At 42.3% G+C, this 27448-nt stretch overlaps 1 protein-coding gene across 1 annotated transcript in view; it reads right to left on the bottom strand.

Annotated features, from left to right (window-relative positions):
- The window catches only part of LOC311107069 (hippocalcin-like protein 1), a 32131-nt gene extending 18860 nt beyond the window's left edge, over positions 1-13271 (bottom strand). Inside the window, exon 1 of the mRNA XM_084149528.1 lies at positions 13120-13271. The gene's annotated coding sequence lies outside the window, so the exon portion shown is untranslated. The remainder of the gene's footprint in view (positions 1-13119) is intronic.
- Positions 13272-27448: the final 14177 nt, after the last annotated feature.

Here is a 27448-nt window from a genome sequence, read left to right as displayed (position 1 = left end):
AAGACCAAGGAGCTCTCCAAACAGGTCAGGGACAAAGTTGTGGAGAAGTACAGATCAGGGTTGGGTTATAAAAAAATATCAGAAATGTTGAACATCCCATGGAGTACCATTAAATCCATTATTTAAAAATGCAAAGAATATGGCACCACAACATACCTGCCAAGAGAGGGCCGCCCACCAAAACTCACGGACCAGGCAAGGAGGGCATTAATCAGAGAGGCAACAAAGAGACCAAAGATAACCCTGAAGGAGCTGCAAAGCTCCACAGCGGAGATTGGAGTATCTGTCCATAGGACCACTTTAAGCCGTACACTCCACAGAGCTGGGCTTTATGGAAGTGTGGCCAGAAAAAAGCCATTGTTTAAAGAAGAAAATAAGCAAACGTTTGGTGTTCACCAAAAGGCATGTGGGAGACTCCCCAAACATATGGAAGAAGGTACTCTGGTCAGATGAGACTAAAACTGAGCTTTTTGGCCATCAAGGATAAAAAAAATATATATATATTTCACCTTTATTTAACCAGGTAAGCCAGTTGAGAACAAGTTCTCATTTACAACTGCGACCTGGCCAAGGTAAAGCAAAGCAGTGCGATAAAAACAACAACACAGAATTACATATGGGGTAAACAAAACATAAAGTCAAAAATACAACATAAAATATATATACAGTGTGTGCGAATGTAGTAAGTTATGGAGGTAAGGCAATAAATAGGCCATAGTGCAAAATAGTTACAATTTCGTATTAACACTGGAATGATAGATGTGCAAAAGATGATGTGCAAATAGAGATACTGGGGTGCAAATTACCAAAATAGATAACAATATGGGGATGAGGTAGTTGGGTGGGCTAATTTCAGAAAGGCTGTGTACAGGTGCAGTGATCGGTAAGCTGCTCTGACAACTGACGCTTAAAGTTAGTGAGGGAGATAAGACTCTCCAGCTTCAGAGATTTTTGCAGTTCGTTCCAGTCATTGGCAGCAGAGAACTGGAAGGAATGGCGGCCAAAGGAGGTGTTGGCTTTGGGGATGACCAGTGAGATATACCTGCTGGAGCGCAGACTACGGATGGGTGTTGCTATGGTGACCAGTGAGCTAAGATAAGACGGGGATTTGCATAGCAATGATTTATAGATGACCTAGAGCCAGTGGGTTTGGCGACGAATATGTAGTGAGGGCCAGCCAACAAGAGCGTACAGGTCACAATGGTGGGTAGTATATGGGGCTTTGGTGACAAAACGGATGGCACTGTGATAGACTACATCCAATTTGCTGAGTAGAGTGTTGGAGGCTATTTTGTAAATGACATCGCCGAAGTCAAGGATCGGTAGGATAGTCAGTTTTACGAGGGCATGTTTGGCAGCATGAGTGAAGGAGGCTTTGTTGTGAAATAGGAAGCCGATTCTAGATCTAACTTTTGATTGGAGATGCTTAATGTGAGTCTGGAAGGAGAGTTTACAGTCTAACCAGACACCTAGGTATTTGAAGTTGTCCACATACTCTAGGTCAGACCCGCCGAGAGTAGTGATTCTAGTCGGGTGGGCGGGTGCAAGCAGCGTTCGGTTGAAGAGCATGCATTTAGTTTTACTAGTGTTTAAGAGCAGTTGGAGGCTATGGAAGGAGTGTTGTATGGCGTTGAAGCTAGTTTGGTTTGTTAACACAGTGTCCAATGAAGGGCCAGATGTATCCAAAATGGTGTCGTCCGCATAGAGGTGGATCCGAGCGTCACCAGCAGCAAGAGCGACATCATTGATATACACAGAGAATAGAGTCGGCCCGAGAATTGAACCCTTTGGCACCCCCATAGAGACGGCCAGAGGTCCAGACAACAGGCCCTCCGATTTGACACATTGAACTCTATCTGAGAAGTAGTTGGTGAACCAGGCGAGGCAGTCATTAGAGAAACCAAGGCTATTTAGTCTGCCAATAAGAATGCGGTGGTTGACAGAGTCGAAAGCCTTGGCCAGGTCGATGAAGACGGCTGCGCAGTACGGTCTTTTATCAATCGCGTTTATAATATAGTTTAGGATCTTGAGCGTGGCTGAGCTGCACCCATGACCAGCTCGGAAACCGTATTGCATAGCGGAGAAGGTACGGTCGGATTCAAAATGGTCAGTGATCTGTTTGTTAACTTGGCTTTCAAATACTTTCAAAAAGGCAGGGCAGGATGGATATAGGTCTATAACAGTTTGGATCTAGAGTGTCACCCCCTTTGAAGAGGGGGATGACCGCGGCTGCTTTCCAATCTCTGGGGATCTCAGACGTTACGAAAGAGAGTTTGAACAGGCTAGTAATAGGGGTTGCGACAATTTCGGCGGCTAATTTTAGAAAGAAAGGGTCCAGATTGTCTAGCCCAGCTGATTTGTAGGGGTCCAGATTTGTCAGCTCTTTCAGAACATCAGCTGTCTGAATTTGTGTGAAGGAGAAGCAGGGGGGGCATGGGCAAGTTGCAGCGGAGGGTGCAGAGCTGGTGGCCGGGGTAGTGGTAGCCAGGTGGAAAGCATGGCCAGCCGTAGCAAAATGCTTGTTGAAATTCTCGATTATTGTAGATTTATCGGTGGTGACAGTGTTTCCTAGCCTCAGTGCAGTGGGGAGTTGGGAGGAGGTGCTCTTATTTTCCATGGACTTTACAGTGTCCCAAATCTTTTTGGAGTTAGTGCTACAGGATGCAAATTTCTGTTTGAAAAAGCTAGCCTTTGCTTTCCTAACTGATTGTGTTTATTGGTTCCTGACTTCCCTAAAAAGTTGCATATCGCGGGGGCTGTTCGATGCTAATGCAGTACGCCACAGGATGTTTTTGTGCTGGTCAAGGGCCGTCAAGTCTGAGGAGAACCAGGGGCTATATCTGTTCTTAGTTCTGAATTTTTTGAATGGGGCATGCTTATTTAAGATTGAGAGGAAAGCACTTTTAAAGAACAACCAGGCATCCTCTACTGACGGAATGAGGTCAATATCCATCCAGGATACCCGGGCCAGGTCAATTAGAAAGGCCTGCTCGCTAAAGTGTTTTAGGGAGCGTTTGACAGTGATAAGGGGTGGACCCATTACGGACGCAGGCAATAAGGCAGTGATCGCTGAGATCCTGGTTGAAGACAGCGGAGGTGTATTTAGAGGGTACATTTGTCAGGATGATATCTATGAGGGTGCCCATGTTTGCAGATTTAGGGTTGTACCTGGTAGGTTCGTTGATAATTTGTGTGAGATTGAGGGCATCTAGTTTAGATTGTAGGTTGGCCGGGGTGTTAAGCATATCCCAGTTTAGGTCACCAAGCAGTACGAACTCTGAGGATAGATGGGGGGCAATCAGTTCACATATGGTGTCCAGGGCACAGCTTGGGGCTGAGGGGGTCTGTACCAAGCGGCAACAGTGAGAGACTTATTTCTGGAAAGGTGGATTTTTAGAAGTAGAAGCTCAAACTGTTTGGGCACAGACCTGGATAGTACGATAGAGCTCTGCAGGCTATCTCTACAGTAGATTACAACCCCACCCCCTTTGGCAGTTCTATCGAGACGGAAAATGTTCTAGTTGGGGATGGACATTTCTGAATTTTTGGTGGCCTTCCTAAGCCAGGATTGAGACACTGCTAGAACATCAGGGTTGGCGGAGTGTGCTAACGCAGTGAATAACTCAAATTTAGGGAGGAGGCTTCGGATGTTAACGTGCAAGAAACCAAGGCTTTTACGATTACAGAAGTCAACAAATGATAACGCCTGGGGAGTAGGAGTGATACTGGGGGCTACAGGGCCTGGGTTAACCTCTACATCACCAGAGGAACAGAGGAGGAGTAGAATAATGATTTGGCTAAAGGCTTTAAGTACTGGTCTTCTAGTGCGTTGGGTACAGAGAAAAAAAGGGTCAGGTTTCCGGGCGTTGTAGAATAGATTCAGGGCATTATGTACAGAAAAGGATATGGAAGGATATGAGTACAGTGGAGGTAAACCTAAGCGTTGGGTAACGATGAAAGAGATAGCATCACTGGAGGCACCGATTGAGTCGGTCTCCGCGTGTATGGGGGGTGGGACAAAGGAGCTATCTAAGGCAGGTTTAGCTGGGCTGGGGGATCTACAGTGAAATAGTACAATAAGAAATAACCGAAACAGCAATAAGCAAGGCATATTGACATGGGAGAGAGGCATAAAGCAATCACAGGTGTAATTCGAGAGAGCTAAGACAACAGCTGGTAATGGCGACAATGTTTAGGCTGAGGCTAAACATAAACAGGATGCGGTACCGTAAAAAGGAACAGTCCAGCAGGCATCAGCTGTATAGCTGAGTTATCATAAGGTCCGGTGAACAGCAATAGGATAGTTCGGAGGTATTTCGGGGGCTGCTATAGCACTAGCGAGCAAGAGGCCACGGCTAGCGTGTGCTAGCGGGCCGGGGCTAGCAGATGGGATCTTTGTGGTCGACGTCGTAACGGGAAGACTGTTGTAACCACATCAGACGATTTCGTCGGCAGACCAGTCGTGTTGGATCGGCGGGGCTCCTTGTCAACACTAGGAGGTCCCGTCCGGTTGACAGAGAGGTAGATAGCCGGGAGATGGGCCTGGCTCAAGGCTAACTCAGGGCTGATTAGCCAACCACAAAACGTCCATTTGGTTGCAGCTAGCTAGTAGCGATGAATCCGGTGTTAAAGGTTCAGTGATTCCGGCAGAAAAAACAATATGTTCAGGGTCGATAACGCGCTGTGCAAACAGTGTAGACTGGCCGAATAATAGTCCAGGCTAGAGCTGGCTGGCTGGTAGGTAGTGCAGGCCACGGCCACGGACAATGGTGAAGACCGCTAACGGTGGCTAATAGCAAGTAGCTAGTTAGCTGGCTAGCGATGATCCGGTGTTAAGGTCCAGTGATTCAGTGGTTCCGGCAGAAAATACGATATGCTCTGGCTCGATAGCGCGATGTGTAGACTGGCCGACAATTGTCCAGGCTAGGGCTGGCTGGTAGGTAGTGCAGGCCACGGCCACGGACAATGGTGAAGACCGCTAACGGTGGCTAATAGCAAGTAGCTAGTTAGCTGGCTAGCTGGCTAGTTTCAGCCAGAGGTTCTGGATAAAAATGTATGAAGAAACAACAGAATCCGTTCCACATTGAGTGAGGCGGGTTGCAGGAAAGTATATTTAGTTAAAGGATGGAAAGTGAGATTGAGAAATATATACGAAAAAGACAAAAAAACAAAAAAACAGGCTATTTACATAAGGACACTACAGAAAACACGACCGCACTGCTATGCCATCTTGGATTACTAATCGCTATGGAAAACGCTATGTCTGGCGCAAACCCAACACCTCTCATCCCCCCGAGAACACCATCCCCACAGTGAAGCATGGTGGTGGCAGCATGCTGTGGGGATGTTTTTCATTGGCAGGGACTGGGAAACTGGTCAAAATTGAAGGAATGATGGATGGCGCTAAATACAGGGAAATTCTTGAGGGAAACCTGTTTCAGTCTTCCAGAGATTTGAGACTGGGACGGAGGTTCACCTTCCAGCAGGACAATAACCCTAAGCATACTGCTAAAGCAACACTCGAGTGGTTTAAGGGGAAACATTTAAATGTCTTGGAATGGCCTAGTCAAAGCCCAGACCTCAATCCAATTGAGAATCTGTGGTATGACTTAAAGATTGCTGTACACCAGCGGAACCCATCCAATTTGAAGGAGCTGGAGCAGTTTTGCCTTGAAGAATGGGCAAAAATCCCAGTGGCTAGATGTGCCAAGCTTATAGAGACATACCCCAAGAGACTTGCAGCTGTAATTGCTGCAAAAGGTGGCTCTACAAAGTATTGACTTTGGGGGGGTGAATGGTTATGCACGCTCAAGTTTTCTGTTTCTTTGAAGAAAAAATATTTTGCATCTTCAAAGTGGTAGGCATGTTGTGTAAATCAAATGATACAAACCCCCAAAAAATCAATTTTAATTCCAGGTTGTAAGGAAACAAAATAGAAGAAATGCCAAGGGGGGTGAATACTTTTGCAAGCCACTGTATGTGTTTGTGTGTGTCAGAGAGAGCACGGGAGAGGGAAAAAAAATGACAGCATGAAAAAGAGAGGAAATAACAGGGTAACCAACTGTCTTCACAGCATATTGGTCCTGTTTTTCATTATTTAACAACGATTCACAGCGGGGAAATGGATATAATTTAGGCTCTGCAGGGGGCTTCTTGGGCCTTTTTGAGGGCATCATTGTAAAAGTGTGTGTCTGTGTGCGTGCATGCGTTGTTGTGTGAGAGAGAGAAAAAAAATATGAAATTGAGAAATTGCACTGGAAAAGTAACATATCAGTGGAAAACCATCATGCATGCATGCACATGGCACACATTTAATGGCACGTTATATAACACTTCCACTCCCTCCGCTTTACACATAAAGCTTTTATTGGCCAGAGAGAGAAACAGTCACGTGACGCTGTTCTTGCTTTACCTCTCTCTCTCCCTTTATCTCTCTCTCTGTTTGCCTCTCTTTCGCTCTCTCCTCTCCGAGATTATTGGCTCAGGACAGATTATATCAGAGACCAGAGCAGAGGACAAAGGAGGACAGCAACTAATTGTTGGCTTGTATCTGCGACTGTGCTCTAAGAGGCTTCTATAAAGTTATCTCGTCTTGGAAAGAGTCATGTGTCCACACTCCACAGTTCTTAATGTAATTTCCTGCAGTTTCCTCGATCTGAGTTGCAATACGATGCAAGATGAGCGCTCTAGCGGGAAGAGCGTACTGGGAGTAGCCTACACTCCCTCTGACACACCACCACCCCTAGCTTAGTTAGCCAGGCTTACAGCAGTACACAGCTGGAAATGAGACATCACACACACACACACACACACACAGCCACAAACGCACACACACACGAGCACACGACCATCCAGAGCCCGACCACACCCCCTGGCCCAGAGTGTAACAGGACCAGGATGCAACAGGCAGTGCCTCCCCTGGACTGGGTTTTCCACGACAGCTCACTGTGGTGGCAGGGCTAGGACAGACATAAACATGGGCGTTTCTATTTATTCCCTCCAAGCACACAAACCCACAGAACATCCCAAAAAGTGGGGGATATCCCCGGTGGGATAGAAATGGCTGGTTTGTCGTTCTAATTTTAAACATCTGTAGAAGGACACTTAGTAGCCTACACTCCAAAAGATGCCCATGGAGTAACCACTTATTATGCAGGTGTATGATAATGCATTACATTTCGATAGCAAAAATATAATGTAGTATTTTCAAAGATGGAGATTTTCTTGATAACAATGCAGGTTCACACACAGTGCAGGACAAAAGATAACCCCAAGGTTGATAGGCATATGTTTGTAAAAAGCAATGTCTTCCTTTGTGGATTTACTACTGAAAAGGAGCTACATAGGGAAGAACTGTAAGCTGTGCGGTTCTCCTCACAGCAGACCTACTAGCACAATAAAGAAAATTACTGTGTCAGTGGCTGATATCTACCCAGTCTGGTGCTTGGCAAGTCACAAAGCATTTCATTTTACAGGTGTTTTCATAGCTGGAGCCTTAGCCTAATATTGGCAATTCCAATTAACTATTCAGTGCAGTGAACAGCAGTTGGGATGACAATCTATCCCTGTTTTCTTGTGTATAGAAAGTATTTGGTCAGGATTCAAACATGCCGTAATGCGCATAAAAATGCCACTGCACTTAACAAGTAATTCATGCTTGAGCCGACATCCACAGCGTTTACCACGAGAAATTGCCTTAAGTCGTGCGACGTCAGTCCAATGCGGTTTGTTTGCATCCCAGTCTTTGTTAGAGAGCTTGGGACTATAAGGTTCTATCTGTATTTTGGTCAAAATTCTGTTAGACATAGCCTTGGTCTGTTCAATGTTCTCTACCTATGTACAGTAGTACTCTAAATACCCCAATTCATGTTCTTAAGTTCAAAAGAATACAACATAAAAATGTCTGACACCACTCAAACCAATAAGGGATCGAAACTTTAAAGCCAATTATTTCAGAATCATCTTTTTGCAGATAGAACCCTTTAGTCCCAAGCTCTCAGTATGTTTTTATGGCATGAAGGTGGCGGTCTCGTGGAACTTCCCTTCCTCCCTGTATAGACGTATCATGGTGGAAATGTTACTGACTGGTCCTAAGCATGAATTGCTGTCATACCTTGTCCATAGACTGCTTACAGGGTTAGCAAGCCAATGTAATTTGGATGAACTATCCCTTGAAATCTCTTAAATTGTGTTATTTTTTCTATTGTCTTCTGGCAGGTGGCGTCACTCCTACGTGAAGCTCGGTCCTTAGTGCAGACTGTTTGTCGCGCTATCTGATGTAAGATTATGTTTTTCCCCTCAATTCAATGTTTTGTTTGGTTAGTGTGTGTTTTCATTTGCGGATGGAACCACACTTTTTATATGTTAGGGGGAAAAGAACAGGCCTTACTAAATTCACATATGACCTCCACTGAAATCCATTAGGCCTATGTTTTGAGATTGTGAAACAGGTTATCCCTAATGAGCCTAGATTCCTTCCTCAGCCCTATGGGCCATGGTCAAAAGTAGTGCACTATATAGAGAATAGGGTGCCATTTGTGACACAGTCAACGTCTGCTTATCCCCTCAGTTACACGGCAACAGTCTTTCCCTTGTCGGTCTGGCTCTGCCACTTACTGTAGTCTGTAGAAGCCGCCCTGCACCCATCCCTCTCAACCCTTCCCCAATAACCATGGCTGCCATGGTTCTACTTTTTCCACTGGCTAATGAGAATGTTTCACACAGCTTCCAGATTCCACACACTCACATGACATGTGTTTCCCCTAAGGCCAACTGGGAGTCCTGTCCCAACTCTGACCCCCCGAAAGTTCCACTCTCAAGCATACAAACATAGTTTTTCCCTTAGATGCCACCAACAATAGGATCACACAAGGCAATCATTAGCCTTAATGTGTCCACGCAGCCAGAGCTAATTTATCCATGCATCCAGGAAAAGTATCACATAAACCTAATTTTAGTTCAAAAGTGTGCATGTGTGCGTGCATGCATGCGTGTGTACCCGCATCCTCCCATGCTCTCCCAAAATATTTGGGCCGTCTGTATTTATGGTAGCATCTTGATAGGAATGCAAATGACGTAGTTTCATGTGATGTGCTTTGGGGAGAGAACCCTGCTTGACATAGTCTGAGTAACAGTCTCTAACTAACATTCCAAAGAGACTGGTCTTTCGGCAATCTCAACATTCAATATGCACTGGATTTACGGTGGAATTGCTCATTGGTTGTTGGAAATAACATTCATATTTTCCATGAAAACATGTGGAGCCTCGAAAATAGAATTAGAATTTATAACAAAGTCAAACACAAACATTTCGGCAAATTGTTGTATTTTGAGGCCTAAAAAGGTTAGAATTGCAGTATGTATTTACTTTGAGAATTTAGACATGAGCTATCAACTTTGGACAGACTGGTTTCATCTGGACAAACCAAAAAACGGTTGCTTAACATACAGATACCAATGTGTTCTGTGGAGAAAAAATATTTGCATAATCGTAGTGATTGGAGGATAGCTGTAAAGGTGATCGAATCAGAATCAAATCCTCTGTTCCCCTCGAGCTCATTAATGATATAATGTTCATATTTGAAGATGGCAGAAAGGGCAGTCTCTTTGGCACATGACATGGAGTAAAGGGAGTGGATTAGCTAAGGAGACTAGTACACAGGCTAAACTTGACAGCCTTCTGGCATTGAAAAGCTCATTACCCTAGCGTGCTGTGAAGCCGACTGGGCTTCACTGATGTAGGACTAGGCTTTTATTGGAAATGTGTAGGATACTAGGGCCCAATTCCGATTTAGGAAATTATGGCTTTCTTACACCAGCCTTTCCTACGCACTTCTCAGTAGTTGGTATTCAGACTTACCTCATGAAGGTGCGTAACGGGCTTTGCAGGCGTGAATACCTTGCGCGCGCTGAATAAATGTTATTCAATAGCTGAAAACCCTCCCACTTGCTGGCCAACAGATTTCCTCGTGGAGTTTTCATTCAATTCAGTACATTTATCGGCAACCCTTTAAATACGGTGTACCTTTTAATACAATTTTGTTGACAGACTAGAATACATTGAGAGAACGGGTTCAGAAAATAGGGATCAATGAAAGAATGCCATCTATGCATCTTCGTCTCCATTTCAGCACCAACTGGTAGATTTAAAAAAAAAAATACTCTGATTTTGTAGATTATTTAGGCATGTTTTAGGGTTAGGAAAGTATGTATGAATCATTAAAGATGCAGAAATCACTCCTGCCATTTCCTGGTTGCTAAAATTCTAATAGTTCGCCTAATTTCAGTTTATGTGACAAAACAAGCAAGTATAATGTAGAGAATCATTGTACCATCTAAACAGCTGTGAAATATATTTTCCATAACCAAAAATATTGTATTTTCAGCTGTTTGAAGCTGGTGTACAAAACTGAAAGTAAAAGACGCAAGAACGACACTTAAGAACGGGAAGCATAGAAATAGTGCACATAGAACAGATCTACCACTTCTTACACTTGCTTTCGATGAGCATGACAGATCTATAACTCACATTTCTATGTGAATTTGGTCAGGTCACCCAAAAAGTTACACATTGCATATAAAACATGTTAAAAAAGGTTTGGAGAGCATTTACACACAAAATATATTGATGAATAAAAAAATGTGATTTGATTCATCCTGAAATTTGTCATATTCAAGTTCAAGCCATGAAATATTGGAAGGTGGAAAAAAGTGTACAATAGGGGTTAAACAATTGTCCTATAAATCTACCCTAATTCTCACTAATAATGGAACTGTCGTCGTGAACCGTGCACCAGGCTCCAGGTTTAACCTGCTACGTGTGGTCTGAGTTCCATAATGATTCAAATAGGCTACATATCCCGAATGTTTGCACAACATTAGCCTAATATGATCTACTAATGCTAGCGACCCTCAGGAACAACTTGCACGGACGTGACAGAGGAAAGAAAGGTAAACGGAATGGAGGGATGCAAAATGTAAGCTACAAATTGAAGAAAACTAATACTAAAGTGACAGTTATAAATGTATGTGGGTATTACTGGCAGTGGCTCCCGATAGTGGCTATTAATATTTAACATGATACGAATTGTAAAATAAAACGGAGAAAAGTCCGGGCATAGGCTATAATTAAAACATTCTAAAGCGCATACATCAACTCAGCAGGTTCAGCCAAACAGAAACCTATAGCTTGGGTGTTCAAATTTCATCCATGCAAATTATGAGGGCACACAATTAAAATGTTTAATAATGGCACTGCTATTTAGAGCCTATTTCACTGTGGAGAAGGGGCCGCAATACATGTCATGTTGATATGATTTTCAGTTTGCTTTCATATGGCTGGTTTCACATTCGTCTCCAGTGATCATAAGGAAAAATAATATAAAACAATTGCTATGTGTTTTTACAATCCCCTTCTCCAAAGGATTACATATTTACCTAGCTCTTATCCATTTATAAATTACACTGCATGGAGAATGCTGCTATTTCTATCAGAAAAAAATAAAGTAGATGCTTTTTCCACTTTTCGAACGTATTTATGGTTTGTTCGCACATAAAGGTGGTGGAATTATGAGGGAATTAAGTCAGGGTCAGAATAGACACACCTCCACCACACCTTCATTTCTTAGATCTCCATCCTAAATGAATAGCGGGGTGAATAGCATGCTATTCTAATGCTTGTTGTAGGTAAGAATATGCATAGAGAGAAAAGTGCATAAAAAGGGAATAATGTTCCATTTACATGCGCTTAACCCGGTCGGAATCAGGGCCTAGTGAACTGCTATATGGAGCATAGGAGGCTGGTGGCACCTTAATTGGGGAGGACGGGCTCATGGTAATGGCTGGAGTGGAATTTGTGGAATGGTATCAAATACATCAAACACATGGTTTATATTAGCTCCATTCCAGCCATTATTATGAGCTGTTCTATGGAGGATTGCCTTCAAAGTGACTTGGTCACACCTCTCCATCAAAGTTGACTGTGAAGAGACTTTTGAGAAAAGCTAGGGAAGGAGGTGACACAGTATTTGGTTGAGAAGGAGAAAATACATTTCCAAATCATTCTCACTTCCATCCGTGAGTGTGAGGTTTACTGAGGCTGTTTCAGAGAAAACCATAAACTGTATCCCAGTAGCTAATAGTCCCTTGACACACCCGTCTCCAAGGCAACACCAGCGGTGCTAAGGCATGGTTTATGCAACTGTAAGAGGCAGTAACTAGGCACAGGCACATCTTCAACAGGGCACAGTGTTCAAATCATTGATGACAGAAATTTAGCGTATAGAACCGCATACACACTTCCATTTTCCACTTGTTAGTTAACAGTGTTATTTATATTAGTTCTACCTGTTGTCTCCAAATAAATTATAGTGACTTGAAAAAAAGTATACTGTCGAATATGACACACTGTGACAATATCTGCTAGAATACGACACAAATCTTCATCAGTGAAGTGGTAAAAAAAAATAGGTGGTTAAACTCTGATCGCCGGTCGCGGTGAAAAAAGTTACGCTCCCTATAGGCCTACTTTCAATGCATTTTTCCACAAAAGGTGGGTAAACGGTTGGTCAAAAAAGTGTTTAAACTGCGTTAACCCTCCACTACACCACTGACTTCATTCATAATCTTCCCACATTTTGGGATTATAAATCAGTTTATAATTCCTGAAAAAGCTATAACATCAATTTTGACTATTGCCACACCTTATAAAACAGATAATATGCCATTCTATTTTCCTAGTCCATAACCCGATATGAGATTCTCTCTGCTCCAGGCAAAAACACCACTTGCCAAGATAGGCTACATACGCATATCAGATACTGTATCTAACCATGGCAAGAAAGTTTCCATTTTTAAACTAGTCTGAAGGACGCGTAATTATTCATCCGATTGAACCAACATCGAGTACATACATCGATAAAATAAATATCGAACTGTCAACAAACTCAAAATGTTATACTTGGTCCTGGCTTACGATGTCGTGTTGTCCTTTGAAGGGGTAGGGCTATCCAGTCCTGTAGTGTCCAAGTTGCTGCTCACTACCGTTAACGTTTATTTCTAACGCTTCAATAGAAAACTCAATTTAGGCTATTGGAAAAAGTAAAGTAAGGTTATAATTACCTTGAGATGGTATAAGCAACCTTATACAGTCTGAAAATGTAACTATTGAAAAGACTACACAACTTCGAACTATCTTTGAAGGAAGTTTTCAAATATATTCAGAGATCGGCATAAAGTACATCTTTCTTCATGCAGCGCAGTTTCGTCATTTTACTCGAGATGCGACATACACGGCTGCTCCGCTTTCACCGGACTCGCCCAATTCTCTCGTGGGGGATGGCCGTTCCAACGAATTGCAGTCGTTTTTAGTTTAGCTACCTTCGAGTGGCATTTGATAGGCTATAATAAACGAGCATTTTCCCTCAATACAATCTGTGTATTTATGTACAGGCGTACGGTAATAAATACTCGAATAAAGATGTATGTCCAATAGGCCACTCCTGCTTGGATATAGAACAATCCACACTCGCTATATACAGATACAGTAGTGGGAACGTAATTGTAACTGCTGGGTCAAATACAATATGTGGTCAAATGGCAGGTTAGCTGATAGGTGTGGGTATTTAATTGCACATTCTGGATTTGTTTAAACTTTTTGTTTTAGTCCTGCAACCGTAGCCTATTAAACTCATTATTAATGTTATAAGATGTTCGGACTACTTTACTATAGTAAATAGTTAAAGACATGCTCTGGGACTTTGGCAACTTGTGCTAAACTATGTCAGTGTTTTCTAAACGTCCCGCTTTGGGCTGTGTATTTCATGCATGCATACTCTATGAGGAGAATTACTGCCCAGGCCCTGACACCTGCCAGATCTTACAACACATGTATAGGTACCGTGCATTTGAAAAAGTATTCAGACCCCTTGACTTCTTCCACATTTTGTTACATTACAGCCTTATTTTAAAATTGATTAAATTGTTTCTTTTCTTCTTCTTATCAATCTACACACAATCGATACAGTATGAAAATGTATGCACTCACTAACTGTAAGTCGCTCTGGATAAGAGCGTCTGCTAAATGACTAAAATGTAAATGTAAATGTAATACCCCATAATGACAAAGCAAAAACAGGTTTTTTGCAAATGTATTAAAAATGAAAAAATGAAATATCACATTTACATAAGTATTCAGACCTGTTACTCAGTACTTTGTTGAAGCACCTTTGGCAGCGATTACAGCCTTGACTCTTCTTGGGTATGACGCTACAAGCTTGGCACACCTGTATTTGGGGAGTTTCTCCCATTCTTCTCTGCAGAGCCTCTCAAGCTCTGTCAGGTTGGATGGGGAGCGTCGCTGAACAGCTATTTTCAGGTCTAATCAGAGATGTTAGATTCGGTTCTGGCTGGACCACTCAAAGACTTGTCCCAAAGCCACTCCTGCGTTGTCTTGGCTATGTGCTTAGGGTTGTTGTCCTGTTGGAAGGTGAACCTTTGCCCCAGTCTGAGTTCCTAAGTGCAAGGTTTCCTCCAGATGTGACGCTTGTCATTCAGGCCAAAGAGTTCAATCTTGGTTTCATCAGACCAGAGAATCTTGTTTCTCATGGTCTGAGAGTCCTTTAGGTGCCTTTGGGAAAACTCCAAGCCGGCTGTTATGTGCCTTTTACTGAGGAGTGGCTTACGTCTGGCCACTCTACCATAAAGGCCTGATTGGTGGAGTGCTGCAGAGATGGTTGTCCTTCTCCCATCTCCACAGAGGAACTCTGGATCTCTGTCAGTGACCATCGGGTTCTTGGTCACCTCCCTGACCAAGGCCCTTCTCCCCCGATTGCTCCGTTCGGCCGGGCGGACAGCTCTATTCAACCCTAACCCCCCACCACCATGCTTCACTGTGGGGATGGTGTTCTCAGGGTGATGAGAGGTGTTGGGTTTGCGCCAGACATAACGGTTTCCTTGATGGCCAGAAAGCTTAATTTTAGTCTCATCTGACCAGAGTACCTTCTTCCATATGTTTGGGGAGTCTCCCACATGCCTTTTGGCGAACACCAAATGTATTTGCTTCTTTTTGTCTTTAAGCAATGGCTTTTTTCTGGCCACTCTTCCGTAAAGCCCAGCTCTGTGGAGTGTACGGCTTAAAGTGGTCCTATGGACAGATACTCCAATCTCCGCTGTGGAGCTTTGCAACTCCTTCAGGGTTATCTTTGGTCTCTTTGTTGCCTCTCTGATTAATGCCCTCCTTGCCTGGTCCGTGGGTTTTGGTGGGCGGCCCTCTCTTGGCAGGTTTTTGGTGGTGCCATATTCTTTCCATTTTTTTATTATGGATTTAATGGTGCTCCGTGGGATGTTCAAAGTTTCTGATATTTACTTATAACCCAACCCTGATCTGTACTTCTCCACAACTTTGTCCCTGACCTGTTTGGAGAGCTCCTTGGTCTTCATGGTGCCGCTTGCTTGGTGGTGCCCCTTGCTTAGTGGTGTTGCGAACACTGGGGCCTTTCAGAACAGGTGTATATATACTGAGATCATGTGACAGATCATGTGACACTTAGATTGCACACAGGTGGACTTTATTTAACTAATGATGTGAATTGGTTGCACCAGATCTTATTTAGGGCTTCATAGCAAAGGGGGTGAATACATATGTACACAGCACTTTTCCGTTATATATATTTTTATTTAAACAAGTTATTTTTTTCATTTCACTTCACCAATTTGGACTATTTTGTGTATGTCCATTACATGAAATCCAAAATAAAAATTAATTGAAGGAGGACCAAGCACGCCCCCATTGATCATCCTTGAGATGTTTCTACAACTTGATTGGAATCGACCTGTGGTAAATTCAATTGATTGGACATGATTTGGAAAGGCACACACCTGTCTATATATAGTGCCTTGCAAAAGTATTCATCCCCCTTGGCGTTTTTCCTATTTTGGACTAATTAGTTGTAATGTAACAAAATAGGAAAAACGCCAAGGGGGATGAATACTTTTGCAAGGCACTATATATAGACAGGTGTGTGCCTTTCCAAATCATGTCCAATCAATTGAATTTACCACAGGTCGATTCCAATCAAGTTGTAGAAACATCTCAAGGATGATCAATGGAAACAGGATGCACCGGAGTTCAATTTCGAGTCTCATAGCAAAGGTTCTGAATACTTATGTAAATAAGGTATTTCTGCTTTTTATTTTTAATACATTTGCAAAAATATCAAAAAAACTGTTTTTGCTTCGTCATTATGGGGTATTGTGTGTAGTTTGATGAGGACATGTTTTAATTTAATCCATTTTAGAATAAGGCTGTAACGTAAAAATGTGGAAAAAGTCAAGGGGTCTGAATACTTTCCGAATGCACTGTATATTGTCGTGTGAGAAACAGGAATTGTATAATAATCGTGTGTCTATATTTACATTTTAGTCATTTAGCAGACGCTCTTATCCAGAGTGACTTAAAGTTAGTGCATTCATCTTAAGATAACTAGGTGGGAAAAGCACATATCACAGTCATAGTAAGTACATTTTTCCTCAATAAAGTAGTTATCAGCAAGGTCAGAGCTAGTAAAGGATAAAAAGCCAAGTGCAACTGTTAGTTCACAAAAATAAAAAAGAAGAATGTTATTATTTAAGATACTTTTGGAATAGGTAGGGTTTCAGATGTTTTTGGAAGATGGGCAAGAACTCTGCTGTCCTAACTTCAGGGGGAAGCTGGTTCCACCATTGAGGGGCCAGGACAGAGAAGAGCTTGGACTGGGCTATGACTAGAGTGGCTGGAGTCTTTGACAATTTCTAGGGCCTTCCTCTGACACCGCCTGGTATAGAGGTCCTGGATGGCAGGAAGCTTGGCCCCAGTGATGTACTGGGCCGTACGCACTACCCTCTGTAGTGCCTTGCGGTCAGTAGTGCCTTGCGGTCAGTTGCCATACCAGGCAGTGATGCAACCAGTCAGGATGCTCTCAATGGTGCAGCTGTAGAACCTTTTGAGGATCTGAGGATCCATTCCAAATGTTTTCAGTCTCCTGAGGGGGAATAAGCTTTGTTGTGCTCTTTTCATGACTGTCTTGGTGTGTTTGGACCATGATAGTTTGTTGGTGATGTGGACACCAAGGAACTTGAAGCTCTCAACCTGCTCCACTACAGCCCCGTCGATGAGAATGGGGGCGTGCTTGGTCCTCCTTTTTTCTGTAGTCCACAATCATTTCCTTTGTCTTTATCAAGTTGAGGGAGAGGTTGTTATCCTGGCACCACACGGCCAGGTCTCTGACCTCCTCCCTATAGGCTGTCTCATCGTTGTCGGTGATCAGGCCTACCACTGTTGTGTCGTCGGCAAACTTAATGATGGTGTTGGAGTCTTTTGCTATCTTATGAAAATCCCATGTTGACATTATTGTTTGTGTGAATTTATATGTTAGATATAAAGTTATAAAATCCACTGGTTGTTTTTAGAAAATAAAGTTCCAAGAACATAACATTGTCTGTGTGAATAGTATTTACATTTAAAGATATTTTACATGTTCTTCTTGTACAGGTATCGCGGAGGCCACAGGAAGGAAGGCCACAGGAAGATCAGGGTGTGGTGATATGGGACTGGAGGGTCATGACTGCTGTCCATCTCTTGGGGATGAAGACCATATACAAAATGTCTTTAGCATACAGAAACAAAACAAGAAATGCAGAGCTTTTAAAAACGTTATGACAATAAGAGTGGTAATTTGCACACAGTGACAGTCATGAACAGAAAGCTGTGCACCGGATTTACCAATATGTAAACATGTAGATATTCTGGATCGATATCGGATTCTGTTCTCATACCTTGTCCTTTGCTCGCGTTTTTTTTTTTTTGTGACCTTTATTTAACCAGGTAAGCCAGTTGAGAACAAGTTCTCATTTACAACTGCGACCTGGCCAAGATAAAGCAAAGCAGTGTGATAAAAACAACAACACAGAGTTACATATGGGGTAAAACAAAACATAAAGTCAAAAATACCAGAGAAAACATATATACAGTGTGTGCAAATTTAGCAAGTTATGGAGGTAAGGCAATAAATAGGCCATAGTGTAAAATAATTACAATTGGCATTAACACTGGAATGATAGATGTGCAAGAGATGATGTGCAAATAGAGATACTGGGGTGCAAATGAGCAAAATAAATAACAATATGGGGATGAGGTAGTTGAGTGGGCTAATTTCAGAAGGGCTGTGTACAGGTGCAGTGATCGGTAAGGTGCTCTGACAACTGAGGCTTAAAGTTAGTGAGGGAGATAAGAGTCTCCAGCTTCAGAGATTTGTGCAGTTTGTTCCAGTCATTGGCAGCAGAGAACTGGAAGGAATGGAGGCCAAAGGAGGTGTTGGCTTTGGGGATGACCAGTGAGATATACCTGCTGGAGCGCATACTACGGGTGGGTGTTGCTATGGTGACCAATGAGCTAAGATAAGGCGGATATTTGCCAAGGAGTGATTTATAGATGGCCTGGAGCCAGTGGGTTTGGCGACAAATATGTAGTGAGGACCAGCCAACAAGAGCGTACAGGTCACAGTGGTGGGTAGTATATGGGGCTTTGGTGACAAAACAGATGGCACTGTGATAGACTACATCCAATTTGCTGAGTAGAGTGTTGGAGGCTATTTTGTAAATGACATCGCCGAAGTCAAGGATCGGTAGGATAGTCAGTTTTACGAGGGCATGTTTGTCCGCATGAGTGAAGGAGGCTTTGTTGCGAAATAGGAAGCCGATTCTAGATTTAACTTTGGATTGGAGATGCTTAATGTGAGTTCGATTGAAGAGCATGCATTTAGTTTTACTAGTTTTTAAGAGCAGTTGGAGGCTACGGAAGGAGTGTTGTATGGCATTGAAGCTCATTTGGAGGTTTGTTAACACAGTGTCCAATGAAGGGCCAGATGTATACAAAATGGTGTCGTCTGCGTAGAGGTGGATCTGAGAGTCACCAGCAGCAAGAGCGACATCATTGATAGACACGGAGAAAAGAGTCGGCCCAAGAATTGAACCCTGTGGCACCCCCATAGAGACTGCCATTTGTCCAGACAACAGGCCCTCCGATTTGACACATTGAACTCTATCTAAGAAGTAGTTGGTGAACCAGGCGAGGCAGTCATTTGAGAAACCAAGGCTATTTAGTCTGCAATAAGATAAGAATGCGGTGGTTGACAGAGTCGAAAGCCTTGGCCAGGTCGATGAAGACGGCTGCACAGTACTGTCTATTATCGATCGCGGTTATAATATCGTTTAGGACCTTGAGCGTGGCTGAGGTACACCCATGACCAGCTCGGAAACTGGATTGCATAGCGGAGAAGGTATGGTGGGATTCGAAATGGTCGGTGATCTGTTTGTTAACTTGGCTTTCAAAAACTTTCGAAAGGCAGGGCAGGATGGATATAGGTCTGTAACAGTTTGGATCTAGAGTGTTACCCCCTTTGAAGAGGGGGATGACCGCGGCAGCTTTCCAATCTCTGGGGATCTCAGATGTTACGAAAGAGAGGATGAACAGGTTAGTAATAGGGGTTGCGACAATTTCGGCTGCTTTTTTTAGAAAGCCTATGTGAACCCTACAGTAGATTTGGCTATGATTGTGTTAGTGGATTTGACATTCGTGGGATATGATTAATCACTTTAAAACCACTAGCAAGCTGTCACGATCGTCTTGAAAAGAAGCGGGCCAAGGCGCAGCGTGAGATGCGTACATATTTATTTTATTGTACACCACAGCGAACAAAACAACAAACGAAACGTGAAGTCCTTAGATACAAACACAAATCAAAAGGAACAAGAAACCACACCAAACGAATGCCTTACAGCTACCTAAGTATGGCTCCCAATCAGAGACAACGAGCAACAGCCGTCTCTGATTGGGAGCCACCCTGGCCAACATAGAAACACAAAACTAGAACCTAACACCCTGGCTCAACATGCGAGAGTCCCCAGAGCCAGGGCGTGACACAAGCTCAGCATCATCTTCCATTTCCTCAGAGTTCTCCACACAGTTATCAGCCCATGCAATGCTGAAAACATAGATGAGTCAAGTAAACTCTACAATGCTGCCGCTTCTATAGAATCACTGATGAGACATTACATAACGTCAATTAGAGACAGCTATTGTTTAAAAGCAGCTGAGCATCAGCTGACAATAGGCTACACTGTATTGTACTGTGTACAACTGCAAATTGTCGGTGTGGAACAACAGGCCGTCTAGGGAGATGGTTCCAGCCTATTGTCCCTCCCTTGTCTCCCTACAAATAACATACTTGGCCCAACAGGTACGCTCCCGGATCAGAGCTATTGTTTGTAAACTGCTGGAACCATCATCCTAGCCACCTCCATACTTGTTTTTCCACAGGGCAGAGACCAGAAACATCTTTCTTACAGACCATAAGAGTGTTGATGCCAATCCATCACATGACCTACATGCATGCTTATGTGATGCTTCTCACAGCATTCTAGTTTTACAAAAAACGTATGTAATGTAGCTATATTACTGGGAACAGTGCACAGTAATACTGTTGTGAATGTCATTGATCTCATCCTCGTTCAAAATGCCATCATCCTCATCAGCAATACTCACCTTGCCCATTCCTCAAATACAAACACAACAGGGTAAATGGCCAGAACATGATGAAGCTTATAAATCTTTCTTCAGTCCATATGTGACACAGACATAACATGGGAAGACGCCAAGGGCCTCTTGTATGCTTGATCATCTGGCATGTCTGCACTCAGCTCCGCTATTCCTTGTTCTTCTATCAGGAATTCTGAGGCTGAGTCAAAGGCTTGGCTTCAACTAGGAGGCAGATCAAAGTAACAAATCGTTTTGGTCACATACACATATTGGTCACACACACAAATCGCACTGCATAGAGTGAAAAGGGTTTTGACTTTTCATCCCTTCCTGTAATAGGTATTAATACTAATAATATAACTAGCACTGAAACCTACTGTTTCATATAGTTACAGACGGCCAGCAGTTGTAAACATAGCCTAGCCAGTTAGCCAGCTAGCTAGCTAGCCTGTCAACAAGATATTCTATGCAGCTCCAAAAATACACAACATACATTAGTATAGCGATTTCATGTTTTGAAACATGTTTTAATTGGCTAGGCGGACAGTATGATGTTCACGAATATGCATTTACCATGATATATAGTTAGTTAGCTAGCTAGCTACATTAGCTTTGAAAACATGCTATGACACAGAGAAACTGTTGGCTAGCCTAACGTTAGCTAACGGAGACACAGACCCGATCCTCTTTACACAGACACTCAAAATAGGCTTCTCAATGAAGACAATATCAACATTGTTTCTAATGCTAAAGCTTAGTCTCTTACCTGTCAACCGAATATTACTTTTATGGATGTCCAACACTGGATGAGGCAACACTTTTTCTCTTGCTTGAGACCATCTCAGAAAAGCATCCGATATAAATAATAATAATAATATGCCATTTAGCAGACGCTTTTATCAAAAGTGACTTACAGTCATGTGTGCATACATTTTTACGTATGGGTGGTCCCGGGGATCGAACCCACTACCCTGGCGTTACAAGCGCCATGCTCTACCAATTGAGCTACAGAGGACCACATATATTTCAGCTTTTGTCTTTCATGAACGCCCCGCCATTCGATATCTCAATTTAGTTATCTTCTTGGGCCAGACATAAGTATAAAAAGCAACCTAGCTAAATATGTTTGCACCATTATGGCTGGAGCAACCTTCCTTTAATGCTGGCTTGAGTGAGTGAGAGAGCTAGCTTAGCTACATGCATGAACATTTTATTCCAGAGAAGGCACAATCATGTGATCAGGTCCAATGAAGTTGCTCAGTGAAAGAAGAAAGCTGGCCCAGGCCTTCCCAGCGTTATTCAATGAGGTTGCAGAGCAGGCCCAATGGCTCATTGGAAACCTCATGCACACATACATGCAGAATAGAGAGAGAGAGAGAGCAATGACGTAGTACGCGATTTCGGGGACAACTTGTGAGCGCTACTTTCAGAACTACTGCCTAAAAAGTATACAAAAGTACCGGAGTATCTCTTTAATATCAATTCATATGAATACTGTATTCTATGTGTCAAATCAAGTCAGTTAACTAACCCTTGTTCAATATGGTAGGCCGCCTAGGCCTATATAATTTAGTTTCAGAATGCTCAATAAGGTACACTACATGACCAAAAGTATGTGGACACCTGGTCTTCAAACATCTCATTCCAAATCATGGGCATTAATATGGAGTTGGTCCCCCCTTTGCTGCTATAACAGCCTCCACTCTTCTGCGAAGGCTTTCCACTAAATGTTGGAACATTGCTGCAGGGACTTGCTTCTTTGTATTCCAAGGACCATGAATAACACAGGAGTAGTATGAAAATGTATGCACTCACTAACTGTAAGTCGCTCTGGATAAGAGCGTCTGCTAAATGACTCAAATGTAAAATTTAATAAACCGGAAACTACACGGAAACTACTTCTATAAAAAGGCTTACCCGCATTCTCCTTTGGCGACCCTTGTTTGCATGGTTCTCCAAGATAGTGTCCCCTATGTTCTCAGGTAAACCTGAGAATATGCACGCCTCAGTCTCATAATAGGTGGCACGAGAACCTGCAACGGATATAAGCACAAGGTTAATTTTATGTTGTTTTGGTGGCCACCGGTGCAGAGCCTTGCTATCGTATGTAAAAAGAGCATTAAGCCTTTGAGAGTATCATTATTTTTCAGTGTTTGAATGAACAGAGAAAATTAAGTAAAACATTAACATCTGGTGACGAGTTCCTGTTCTTTGACATCACATAGACACATTGTGCTGGGAGGTAAATCTGTGTGTCAGAGAGAATGCAAAAGTGTTACATTTGTGTAAATGTTACAACTCAATTCAACAATCTCTAGAATAATCTACTTTACTAGCTAATTGCCTTTGCAAAAATGAATGTCTTACTAGGTGTTTTTGTATGACGAATCAAGGTTTGAGCTGGGTTAGTTAGCTAGCTAATTACCTAGCTAGTGTTAGCTAATTTATCACCAAAGATGGTGTGCAAAAACCACTAAATATACACCCATGCATTGTATGGGCAACAACAGTTTGTAAAACAAATTATAGAAGAGGCCTGTGTGTTAAAAGTTACAAAAACCCATGAACAGCTAGCCAACAACATAAGATAAAAGTAGCTAGCTAGTAGGGAGAAATGGTAGACTAGCTAGCGCCTAGCGCTGAGCTGGCTAAAGTCAGCGGTTAGCAATTAGCATGCAACTGTTAGATACAAATTTCATAAAAAGTTCCCTTCTAAAATGCATACTGTATGTTGTTCATAGGTACCAACGTTTATAACAGAAATAAAAATAATCTGAGACGCAATCTTGTTCTCATTAATTTACATACAAAGTCAGCTATTGTAGCTTGGCTACACTCATGAATATGAAAATCTCACTTGTTTTACACTCTGTCAAATACTTCAGTTATACATCAAAATGACCAGAAAACTCATCACAGTTTAGATAAACATGTTCTCTAGATTTTGAAAACGAGCCCATGCTTGTTACAAACCTGAAAACAGGGTAAATAAGGAGACACGGAGAGTTGGCTTCTTTTCACTGGGCTTCTCTTCCAACTCATGAGGTAGAGAGGCATGTGCCTGTGGCAATTAAGAATTTACGTGATGTGCACGGTCTGGAAATTTCCTGAAACTTATTAACGCATATTTAGGAATTGACTATCCCAGAAATTCCTGTATTCGGGATGCAGGAGAAGCACACTCGCATTGGGAAATTCCCACCCACGACCATGCACCTCAAATTGCACAGGAATAAGCTACTAAGCTAACATATGGAATTGTTTTAAGATGGTCATACCATGGATCATTTAGCTATTTGATTTAGAATTTTAGGATCCCTTTAGGTATAAATACATATATATACAGAAATATTTAATTTGGCCTTTACTACTATAGTCCATAGAAACGCACTGAATAACACATTCATAATTGTTCGTGAGAGTCTGAACTTTCCATAGAGTGGTCATATTAGTTTGTAGGCCAAACCGTTCGGACGCTACAGACGTTTTTGCGAGAAGACCGACTTTCGGGAAGTCACAAGCTCGGCCACCTTCCACCGCAGATGCGAAAGGCCAACATAGGCGGATGTGGTGGATTGAGACACAGGCCATGCACAAAAACAGATATCTCTAGCTTAAATTGAAGGATTTTGATGGGGATATTTTTTGTTTTGTTACTTAGATTGACGCACGGGTGCGTCAATAGACACATTTTAACTGATAACTGACGGACATGGTGGTGTAGCAGGAAGATCTGAATGCCATGAACCAAGAGGTTGTCAGTTCAAATCCCAGGTGAAGATAATAATAATTGTACAGTAATAATTACTGTACAAATGAACATGCACAATGTAATCATATACAGTAATCATGCATTCTGCAGTGATACGCCATCCCATCTGGTTTGCGTTAGTGGGACTATGATTTGTTATTCAACAGGACAATGACCCAAAACACACCTCCAGGCTGTGTAAGGGCTATTTGACCAAGAAGGAGAGTGATGGAGTGCTGCATCAGATGACATGGCCTCCACAATCACCCGACCTCAACCCAATTGAGATGGTTTGGATGAGTTGGACCGCAGAGTGAAGGAAAAGCAGCCAACAAGTGCTCAGCATATATGGGAACTCCATCAAGACTGTTGGAAAAGCATTCCAGGTGTCTACCTCATGAAGCTGGTTTAGAGAATGCCAAGAGTGTGCAAAGCTGTCATCAAGGCAAAGGGTGGCTATTTGAAGAATCTCAAATCTCAAATATATTTTGATTTTTTAACACTTTTGGTTACTACATTTTATAGTTTTGATGTCTTCACTATTATTATACAATGTAGAAAATAGTAAAAAGAAAGAAAACCCCTGGAATGAGTAGGTGTGTCCAAACGATTGACTTGTACTGAATGTCAAAGTGTGTAAAATATGTAAGATGAAAACACTATGTTAAAAGCACTGTGTGTGAGTATCCCTTACCTTGCCATTAGACAGGTTCACCAATCAGGGCCTTGATGTGCTTGGCAACAGTAACGAGGCGTGATGTGTAATTACATTTTTTTTGGAGAACATTTATTTTGGACCATCAAGCGATGTCCTGACAACTGATACACAGACGTGGTCTTGCAACGTTCCCATGCAACATGTCTAGAACATTCATATCTTACATTCTGAGAACATGGAAACCATGTTCTGTGTATGTTTGGTGGGAGGTTAATGGAATATGCTCCTAATCCTCAGAAAACTGGACACATAAATGTTCTCACCACAGTGATGCCGAAATGTTGGTGGTTTTTTACCAATAAATTACTGGGAGTTTATACATAGAGTGTGCGACTCTCTTTATTTGTTTTTATAGCTCACCATATCCCATAAAATGCATCTAGAACATTAATGTTGTATGTTGGAACCACGTTATAGATCAGTTCTGCTTGACATTAAGGGAAATGCAAAAAAGTTTCCAGAAGGTTTTTGCTAACATAGAATGTTCCCCCAACTAAAAGCACTATGGGTACATTACGGGTAACATTACATAAACGTTCTCTCTCCCTAGAATTGTTAGCTGGGAGGTTCCAACTAATTGAGACTTGAGAGTTCTTGATTGCAATTATTCACAAATTTTTTTACTCACAAGGTCCAGTTTGTCACTCAGTTCCAAGGTTTGGGTAATGAAGACATTGATTGTTTCCAGGTTATTTGAACAGATTCTAGGATGATAATGTTGAGAAAAAGCAAACTCAAAAACAGCACAAAATGATCCAACAAAACGGTAAATGAAAAGATAACGTAAGTAATGAAATAAAAGGACACGGTTGAAAACACTATCTCTGCTTGGCGTCTATCACAGTCAGTTCCACCTGTTGCATTTATCTGACTGCAGCCCTCTTCCCTGTTAACCCCTTAAATGCGGTTCTAAGTTGTGGTAACATAAATGGCCAGCAGGTGGCACCGTAACCAGAACAAAATTGGTTTTCTATGAACAAACATTTCCTTTTACCAAATACTATTCTAAATACATTTCATATACAATTCTTATACATTTTCTTTTATACTAAAAATGGCTCTTACAGATCCATTTACAGCTCTTTGTCTGTTGGCAAGGTTAGAGACATGCACACACACAGTGCTTTTAACAACATACATACTTTACACACTTTGACATCCATAATTACATTGTGTAAGTTTATTTGTCCTCACCTGGAATTTCTATTTACAGGGAACTAGACACAGGCCCCCAGAGAACGTTCCTTTGGGACCATCACATGGCGTCCTAAGGACTAGTAAAATAAAAGTCCTGAGAGTGTCCTCAAAAGGTGCTGACATGGTCCTCAGTGACGTCCTGGTAACTAACTTGGAACTAGACAAAGGTCCCCCAGAGAATGTTCTCTTGGGACCATCACTCTACATCCTAAGGACTAGTAAAATGAAAGTCCTGAGAATGTCCTAAAAAGGTCCTGACATGGTCCTCAGTGATGTCCTCTTAACTTACAGGGAACTAGACAAAGGTAACCTGAGAACGTTTCCTAGGGACCATCCCGTGACGTCCTAAGGACTAGTAAAATGAAAGTCCTGAGAACGTCCTCAAAAGGTCCTGACATGGTCCTTAGTGACGTCTTGGGAACTTACAGGGAACTAGACAAAGGTCTCTCAGAGAACGTTCCCTTGGGACCAGTGGCGGTTTGTGCCGTTTAAAATGAGGGAGGACCTTTTTCTTTTCATGAGCATGGCCTTATTTCTATTACAGCATATTGGATGACAGCCATTCATGTTCCATTCACCCAGCTCAATATAACATCGATAAGTTTAGGTCTACTACATGATACTCAAATTTTCCCTATACCCATCATGAGGTTGCTACAACCTAGCCTATGAATGAACGTTTTTCAATGCAGGTGCACAGGTAGAGAGAAATTCGAGTAATCAAGGTGACAGACATCGACACATTCAATAATGCCTTGCATACTCTTTCATGCATCTAGCTGATCCAGGGTGTAACTGTTAGTCCAACACTTGCAAACAAGAGTTTCTATTGGACAAATTCAGGTATGTTTATCCCCGTATCGTTCCGTTTGCTTCCATTTAAGAAACGTTTTTCAACAGAATCGGCGGAATTAATACACCCCTGATCACACGCAAACATACTTCAATTTCATAGCAGCCACATACAAGCAGCATGATCCCTTTGATCGTTGTATAATTCCTTCTCGCATCTATGTGCTCTCCTCCTCTCACATTTTCCCTTCGCTTGTGGACTTCAGTGCACAACAACACATCAGCTGTCTGTGACCAGGCAAAAAAAAAAATCCAAGTCAATCCTTCATATCATAACCGCTCACCGTTACACACAGCCTACATCGTTGTCACCATTTTAGCTAACGTCATGCATGTTAGCTACAATCATGCAGTACAG

This window comes from Coregonus lavaretus (assembly GCF_964263955.1).
Source record: "Coregonus lavaretus genome assembly, chromosome: 31".
Taxonomy (NCBI): domain Eukaryota; kingdom Metazoa; phylum Chordata; class Actinopteri; order Salmoniformes; family Salmonidae; genus Coregonus; species Coregonus lavaretus.
The sequence above is the reverse complement of the archived record's forward strand: the minus strand, read 5'-3'. Positions and strand labels throughout refer to the sequence as shown.